This window comes from Pogonomyrmex barbatus, unplaced genomic scaffold, assembly GCF_055798465.1.
Source record: "Pogonomyrmex barbatus isolate J1 unplaced genomic scaffold, ASM5579846v1 scaffold15, whole genome shotgun sequence".
In the NCBI taxonomy this organism is placed as follows: domain Eukaryota; kingdom Metazoa; phylum Arthropoda; class Insecta; order Hymenoptera; family Formicidae; genus Pogonomyrmex; species Pogonomyrmex barbatus.
This window is the reverse complement of record NW_028297111.1, coordinates 3,782,308-3,791,515: the sequence shown is the minus strand read 5'-3', so window position 1 is coordinate 3,791,515 and position 9,208 is coordinate 3,782,308. Positions and strand designations below refer to the sequence as shown.

Here is a 9,208-nt window from a genome sequence, read left to right as displayed (position 1 = left end):
CGGTTGGAACGATCCGAAGAAGCGGACTCCGCGTATCGCCGGTTATGTAAGGCTCGCAAATGTCGCAATAAACGTACATTTTATCAGGGATATCATGCCATGGACTACAGGGTTCTGAGTTCAGAAAGATACAGTGCGTCCACTACCGATAGCATAACCGAATTTCAAAAACGGCGTTAATTCGTCGGAATTAGGTAACTTGTGACGGTAAATTGTGTCGGTATCATCGATGTTGATCCTTAATATTTGAAAAATATTAATCGCAGATATATATAATGAACGAGAGTACAATTGTCGTCACAATCGATGCTTATACGGACATTACCACCTAAGCCTTTTCGTAGTTCGAAAGTAAAATGCGAATCGCTGCATCTGCACTCTTTATTAATCGCGTAGATAAGATCCTCTATATTTTCACAAACCCTTGCCTGTAAGTGCAATTCTTTCACGGTAAACTTATCATCATTTTTCTCATCTTTACGCTCTTCAAATCAACAAATCTAATCTTATTATCGTTTCGACGTACGTGAAAAAGACTGGAAGGAAATTGAATCTCGCTAAGCGCGATTTCCTATTCTCCGAATAAATGTACGCCGTGAGGTAATTGAGTGGTGAAAGAAGAGCATGTATTTCCCGGGAAATACTTCTTACTGCTATCGCTCGGAAGAACCAAAAAATTGCTCCTCCTCCATCTTGGAGAAAAGTTAAACTTGAAGCGGGAATCCAACTGTCGAATTTACTGGGATATCCTTGCCAGCTAACTAGCAGCTGTTTATTAGCACCGCGTCCTCTGCTTTTTATCACGCGCTCGATGATAAACTCTTCCTCCCCCAAATTTTTACTGATCCGTGCTAATTCTTGTTAATAAAAAATCCCATCGATGTGTTCATCCGATAAGTCGCACAATTCGTACACGCGGGGTCTTCGCCAATGAAGAACGCGACAAACTCAAAATATTTCCTCGCTCCACTGCGCTTCGTATCCTTTCTCGAAAGTGGCTTTTGCTCTACTGACACGAACGAGATCGTTAACATCAAATTTAGCCTTTTGTTCTACTACTTTCGACGCCACCTTCTCTTTCGCGCCTCTACGTCGCTCCATATTTTCGCGTGCGATGCGAGCATTTTCTCTCGTAACGATCGCCGGTTGCATCGTGATGGATGAATGACGAGTGTAATTGTAAGCGCGCACGATATCTTGCAACACTTCGATGTAACGCCGCGTATTTTTATGTGTAAAATAGCGCCACATTCACTCCTTTAACGTTCTATTGAAGCGTTCAACGATGGCGGCTTTGACGTCCGGATTGCGGGTTACATGATAACGTATGCCTCTTTTTTTTTTAAAATCTTGCATCGGTCGCGTGATAAATTCTTTACCCTTGTCGGTTTGCAAGTACACGGGTACTCAACCATCGCTTCTTGAGAGAATATTTTAGAATGCGCTTGTCACGCAATTGTTCGTTTTATCCCGCAAAGATTCTACCCAGACAAATTTACTAAGTACATCGATAATCACGAGAAGATAAGAAAATCCGTCATTGTAACTTTTGAGATTACGGAGTTCGATCAAATCGGTCTCCCACAGATCGTCGATATTCGTCACGTTGTAACGCAATCGCGGAAATTTTCGTCGACGGACGGTGCAGCGTGTCTTGCGATTCGAGCCAGCGAGCTACTTCTTTATGAGAGAAATTCGGTTTAGCGGCACGCGACAAGTTATCCGATGCCGAATACCCCGCATAGTGCGCTGGATCGTAATACAAATTTTCAAGCCTGGTCATTTCAATTCACTCCAATCGAGTAAGCGTCTCTTTCTTGCCTGTCGAGAATCTTTCGCGAAGATTATAGGGATATCGTCTTTACGAAAACGCGGCGAAAGAAACAATGCGCATCTTGTTCGCTCTTTTTCTTCGGTCTTTCGGCGTTTTTGTCCTTTTCTTGTGCGTCGTACTCTTTTCCGCGTCGCCGGCGTTGACGTAGAAAGTTTTCTCGGTATTTTCGGAGTGGAAATGATCGGTTGTGGTAATGATAATATCTTGACAAATGTGGTTGCTAACAATTCCTTATTTCCTACGAGTACAGCCGGGGTGTTTGTCGTACGTAGTAATCGCGTAAACTAACCTCTTCCTATTGCTTTCACGATTTTTCTCTCTCGCATCGCGTCGTTTATCAGTTCAGCGATATTCGAATCCTTTATAACGTCATCATCGATAGTCACGATTCCTTCCTCGTCTCAAGTAATTCTCGCGGGTACTGCTTTATCGATCAAATGTTTCAAAAGTAAACGCGCCTTGGCGCCAAAACTGTTCGGCACCTTTTCTAATATTTTTTCGACGCTTTGCCGTTCGCGCTTACGCAGAGACTCGCCTCGTAGTATATTATTTACTTGCCTATCAAGATGCGAAAGTTTGCTCAATGGTTGTGATTCGCGCGCTGGTTCCACCATGTCCCCCTCCTGCGCATCTGAATTGTTCTCATCGGCAGCATTACGCGTCGAATCTTCCTTTTGCGCTTTATCAAAATGGAGATATCTCCAAAGTACTTCTTTATACAATTTCCATTTCTCACTTACATCGCGCGGAGTGGGAGAATTAAGAATTTTGCTCATATTGGAATCGAGCCGTGACAAAATCGTTCCGAGTGTTTGTACGGAATTTAAATTTTCTCCATGTATCGTCTCCGAATTCTGCCTCATGGAATTTTCCCTGATGCCTATTTCCGTTTGCTGCCGTTGTCGGAGACGATGCTGCATTCTTTCGAGATTCCGTGGAAATCAAGACCATCTTTTTTGCCCTTTCCATAATTAGGTTTACTCGATCTCTCTCTCTCTCTCTCTCTCTCTCTCTCTCTCTCTCTCTCTCTCTTTCTCTCTCTCTCGCTGACTATTCTCCGATAATTTTCGAAAATAGGAATGAAAGTATAGGCCCTATGAGATAGGGTAAAAATCCGCCTCGCTGTAGTAATAGCTTTTTCTTACTTTTCCAATTACCGTCTTTTTTCGCTATGCGACGCAAAGATGCTTTATATTTGCTGAGACGATTTTTTTCAGAACGTTCGAGCGGGACGTTACCCTTGAGAGTATTGAAAACGCACTCGCGGATACAACGAATGAATTTTTCATCCGCCTGACGTAAGAAAGAGGCGCGTTGATTTTTGTTCAAATAAGACAGCGCTTTGAGAAGACAGATATTTTTCTTACCGATCGAACGTTCTGCGATTTTTCTCGCATTAACCGAGGATTCTCTTCTCTTCTTCATCAAGTCTTCTTCATCGAGCAAGTTGCGCGACTGTCGCAAGAGAATGCGAGTACGATACTTTTATACGAAACTTCCGGAAAAGGATCTGCGCGATACGTAAACGTAGTTCAGCATATCATCGGGAAATATGCACGTGCGAAAACGATACTCGTCGGGAGTTGATTGTTTCAGATCGAGCAATAAATATCCGTAAGGTTGAGACGTCGCGTCGTGATACGCTTCCTCGAGGAACTTTGGATCGTTGGGATAGACTTGTCGAGCAAGATGGCGGATTTGCGCGCGATCTCGTGGATTTTTGAAAACCACAAAGTAATTCGCGTTGAGAGATATATCACGTTATCCACGGCTCTGATGAAAGAGATTTTGCGTGATGAGAATTACGCTGAGATTCTTATGATGACTTCCCTTGGTAAACAGATCCACGATCGCTTCGCTCGAGGATGATTCCCTCATAAGATCGTCAATTATTATCAATTTCGCGCGCGTTGGATCGTTAGAATAATCTTCCGGACGCGGTAATCCCTCGTGAAATTCGATTGCGGAATCTCGAGTTTCGTATTGAAGTTGCTGATAAACATCCTGCCATTCGGCGTAATAAAACAAAATTCTCTCAAAGTAGACATCTGCCATAGCGGATAAATGACGAAGAAATCTCTTTACAAAGATTGTTTTTCCACATCCCGTCGGTCCGCACACGATCGACGTCCACGGATGTTTCCAGCGTACATCCATTTCGCGAAATGAACGCGTCGTGCGCGTCGTACTTTAATAAACAAGATTAATAAACAAAGGGATGGAACACTTGATTTTTTTCTCAGAGAAATTTTTGAGATTAGCTTACTCGCGGAAGGGCCCCACCGCGGCGGAGGTGTGCTCGCGCCAGCATCTTTGCGTAACGAGTTCGTACTCGTCCGCGACAAGCCTCGCTCGTACGCTCGTGCGAGCGTCCACCGCGAGAGCTCCGTCGCTTACGAGCTTGTACGCGGTGCTTCTCGAAAGCTAATTCAAGTCGGAGAAACTTACTCGCAGAAAAAATAATTGAATATTTATTATTGCGGACGTAAAAATTTATAACTTTTTCTTTTACAAATTTAAAAAATCGTAACTTATACGATTATAATTTAGGATTATAATTTAAAAGATATTTTACAAAGTATTTTAATGATTTTCTATTATAAATTCAAAATATTCTCTATATAAAAAATTAGTGATAAAAGAAAGTTATAGGAAAATTATAGGAAAGTGGGAAAAATTGGATTTAAAAATTTAATTTTACAAAATTTTTATTATACTTTTTCTTACAATTAGAGAAATAAATATTTTTATTATATTTTTTCTTAATAACTAAACGCAAATTTACATTTGTAATTTTACATTTCTAATCGAAACTTCGTATAATATACATTTTTCAAATTTCGCATTTTTTTCTTAAATTTAATAAAGTAAACTATAACTAAAATAAAAATAATCTTAATTTGTACAATCATATTTATTCTGTATATACATATTTACATTTGTGGGAGGAAAATCCGAGCCTTAATCTAACTTAATTTTAAGTAAAATATTATATCGTAAAATCGTAAAGATAAGAAAGAAGATTGTCGATGAATCTGCGTTTTAATAAAACAGGAGTACATGTTATCACCTCGTTTCGCGTTATTACTGACGTGAAACGCGGTGCGGCGAATTGTCTTAAATCGCAGATTTATCTCTTCCTCCTCCTCTTTTTCCCTATTTAATAATAAATTATAAATACTTTTAAAATTAAGCAGCCTCGAGTTTTCAAAATTTAATTTAATCCCCTTTATCTTACATATTTCATATTTTCGTGCGTCCGGTGTACGTACTACGTACGCGTAAAACTTCGGTCCGCCAGATACAAACGCCTCGATGAAACTACCACGCCCGTAACTCTCGAGTTCGTCGGTCATGTCACCCAAAAAATTACCTGTACGCGGTTCGTACTCCTCGGGATCACCGCTGCTCGTATATATACATGAATCTGTATCGTAATATAATACGCGACGATCTAATTTTTCTAAATATTCATATAATTTTAATCGCACCTGTGCCGTCGTGTATGCCGCTATCACCACGTTAGTTATCGGTGAAGGTACCACCGCTTCGCTCTTTAACCGCCGCGTATATCGCATCCTCGTTAACGGGCAATACATCGACTATCTCATGTTCAGGACTCGACAGCAATTCGGCGAAACGCTGAGGGGATCTTATTATTTCTGTATTCGGCAGGTTACTCCGCTGGTCGAATTTCCCCCAAAACGAATTAAGGCAGAGTTTGATGACGGAGCGTAAGCCGGAATTATGTACGATGTTGTTTTTATTGAGAATACCTTCGGTTGCTTCATACTTGCTACTTAGGTAGCGTGCTTTAGCAACGTTCGCTCGGTCACTCACTCGCCTCTTGTTTCAGTTGCAAAAAAGTGTTGATATATTCGGTAAACAATCCTCCCTGTCGCGTTTCGGGATTATATTGCGTAGATTTGTACTGCCAAATTTCGTCTACCCGCGTCACGAGATATCCTTTTTCGACTGCTTTGCGTAATTCGCAGGACACCCATGTGCCCTCGAACTCACGCTCCGCAGGGTCGTCGTGAGTGCACGCGTCGCGAGAAAATGATTCGCAACATGTACGGCAAAGAGCAAATAATAATTTACCGCGCATGCGATACGGTAGTACCGGGTGGAAGAGATCACGTGGGGGGAGTACTCGGCAACGTACGAGACCCTCGACCGGAGCAAAATTAAAATTTGGCGCGATTCCAATTAAATCGGTGCATTCCTCGCCCACATAAATATCCGGGTGACCAATTGAGAAAACTCCGGTCTTGAGTACATACGGGTACAGAGAACATACGTCTACGTACGGTATCTTCTCGGTGCCCGTAATCTCATATCGAGTCGCGATATTGCCAGTGCGTCCGCCGAAAAATGCATCGCGAGGATCGAGAGGTGGGATTTGCACCATGGGGTGATTTTCGAGAAATTCTCGCATCTCTCGATTTTCGCGCATTTCTTCGTCGAAAACGCACTTTCATTTTTCTGTTAGGATATATCCTTGACGACGTAATCGCCAAGACGTTGCAACCGTTCGTTCGTAACGCGCGTCAAACGTATCGTTAAAATTTTCGAGCGTTTTATCACGATTTAATGGATAGCAAGACGGACATCCGTGAAAAAAGTAACCGTGAAATTGCAAGACGTGACGCCGTGTCTCACCCCCATTCTTGCATTCGTAATACCCGTCGAGCATGCCTTCCGCTAAACGATATTCACGTCCGCGTCCCGCGTGAATTATCCGATGATCTAACTCACGTTCCTTCAAAATTAATCATTGCGTGCCTTTGCGCGACTGGTTATCTTTAAACCTGTATCCACCCGAAGGAATGATTCCTATTTCTTCTTCGCGCATAAAGTTTTTTCGAAAAACTCTCATGCACGTTGAAACAATAGTTGTACATTCCTCGAATGGACACACGTTTCCCCGCTGTAAGAATATTTTTCGGAAGGCCATGCATGCTCGGCGAAGGATATCAACATCGGTGTGACAATACTCGACTATTTCACGTTGGAAATCAAATATTACATTTTTTTTCCGACATTTCTGCGTGCCACGCGAGAAAACGCTTACGTTCCTCTGTTCGCATTGTTTCGGGAGCATAATAACGTACATCGGGTAGTGGACCGACGTATGTATTATCGGCAGTATTAAATAAGTGCGGAAAAAACCTTTGTCACAATTATCCAGTAATCCGAAGGCTTTCGATAATTCCGACAAAGCATAGGCATATTGTTAATACTGTCGATAAATTTCGTGCGATTTACTGATAACACCATAATTTTTGTACCGTTCAAAATTATACGAGGTTCTAATCCGGAATAATTTTCTACAATGTGCCGAAGGATAAATTATGCGTCGAACGATTTCGCGTTATGAGCTATACAAATAATGCGTGTAAAATGTTTTGTAGGACGTGCGAATTCGATATTGTTTTACCGGATCTTGGCGAAAAACAAATTCACGTACTCCGCACCACTCGCATCGCACCGACAAATTATCTATCTCCGCGCACGAATCGCAAATCTATTGCGCGACACACAGAGTCGGGACGTGAATTTTTATTTCGATTCCCTCAAGCGATTGGTCTTGGCGTGTCTCAAAATCATAAAACACGAATGCCACTCGTCCCTTTTTGCATTTCCGCTCACCCGAGTTATTCTGCTCGCTCTCTCTCGCAATTACAGAAGAATCCCCGCCGGACTCAACAACGGAGGAACTGTCTTCGCGAGAGAAATGCTGCATAACAAAGATAGTTTACGGGTTTTTGCAAACTGCAGATTTTACAAAAAGAAACGCCGCATTTTTTTGTCGTTTTTACAACCCACCCGCATCCTTCGCAGAGGCGAATGGTGTTACAAACGCTCGTCGGAGTTTTACCGTCATACGACTTTGTCGCGCGATGATGTTCGAAGCATGCGTTTCCGAAGAACGAACGTTTGCAAGTCTCACACCTAATGAGTTCCACGATTTCGCGTTGATCGCACGGCGGCACGTTGTTACAACGAGAACATTTATTTGAACAGCGGTGACCCCTTTCCTCACGATACCCGATATTACATGGTATACAATACCCCCCTCTACTCCCCGCGGCTGCTTTTAAATTTAAAATTGGGCTATAATGTCGATGTTGCTCGTGATATATAATATTTAGCCGATATAAAGGGTCGCGTTCTAGAGAGGCGAGTACCGTGCTTCCGTCAAATAAGGGTCTCTCGCCGCGTCCAAAAGTAGCAGAATTATAAACAACAATAGCTATATCAGATGCGGCGAGAAAGCATTGGAAACATTCTATTTCCCGAATCTCGCAACCCTCCGGTGGAATGGTGACGCCAGCTCTCCTCGTCAAATCCAACGCGAATTCGCGTTGTAACGAGGAATTCTGATATCTTACCACATTCCATCGCTCGTGAAGTTCCCCCGCACACAACGTATCGCGTTCGTGATAAATTTGCGCGATCACGAGAAAGCGGGGAAAACATAAATTATCAGAATTGGAGATTGATAAAATCGAACGTTTCGCAACGTCTTCCCGTGTGAGTTTATTTGAAACGCATCCGCGACCTCTGGATGCCGCGACATTGAAAACGCGTACGTTAAAATCCTGCGCGATATCGAGACCTCTGGCACTTTGCACTACTGAACTCACAAGGCGCCAAATGTCCTCGCGAGTTAAGTCGCGTGCCGGTCGAAACGATAATCCCGCCGGACCGTGCGTTAAATCCTCCGAATCGAATGCAAATCCCACGTAATCGTACGGTTCGGAGGTATGCAACGCGTAGGCATGAATTTCGGCGAATGCGTTTTCAAGCCAGTTATAAACATCGACTTCGGGTAGCGGATGCAAACGGAATATCGCCTCTCTTCCTAATATCGCGAAATTTCTAAAGCAGCGCGAATTTTCCCCGATTAATAACAAATGATTAAAATTTTTGACCTCGTGATCAACACGTGCTTGTTCCTTTTCCTCTTCCTCCTCCCTCTCCTCTTCCACTTGTTCTTCTCCCATCATCTCCTCCTCTTCCTCCTCCTCCCTTTCTTCGTCTGCTATTTCCTGCTGCTCCTCCTCCTCAACCTCTCCCTCCTCCAAATTTTCCTGAGGTGGAAGCCCTCCTCCACGCTGCGGCTCTTTATTGTTCGCTTCTGTGCAAAAGTTACAAAAAATTAGAAACATATTTTATACAAAATACTTCGAGATTGCTTAGAATATTATGTTCGTATTTAATTTAGTAAACAAGCATATTTTTCTGAGGTAACTCGCCTTTTATCGATAGCGTCTCCTTCTCGCATAGAGAATAGGGCTGAGAGGAATTCCTATTAAAAAATTTGATAAATTGAATACGAACATAAATCGTAAAAAGTAAGAAAAAAGA

The 9,208-nt window shown here is 42.5% G+C and overlaps 1 pseudogene; it reads right to left on the bottom strand.

The window, feature by feature from the left end:
• Positions 1-3,297: 3,297 nt before the first annotated feature.
• LOC148937259 (uncharacterized) lies at positions 3,298-4,147 on the bottom strand (annotated as a pseudogene).
• Positions 4,148-9,208: the final 5,061 nt, after the last annotated feature.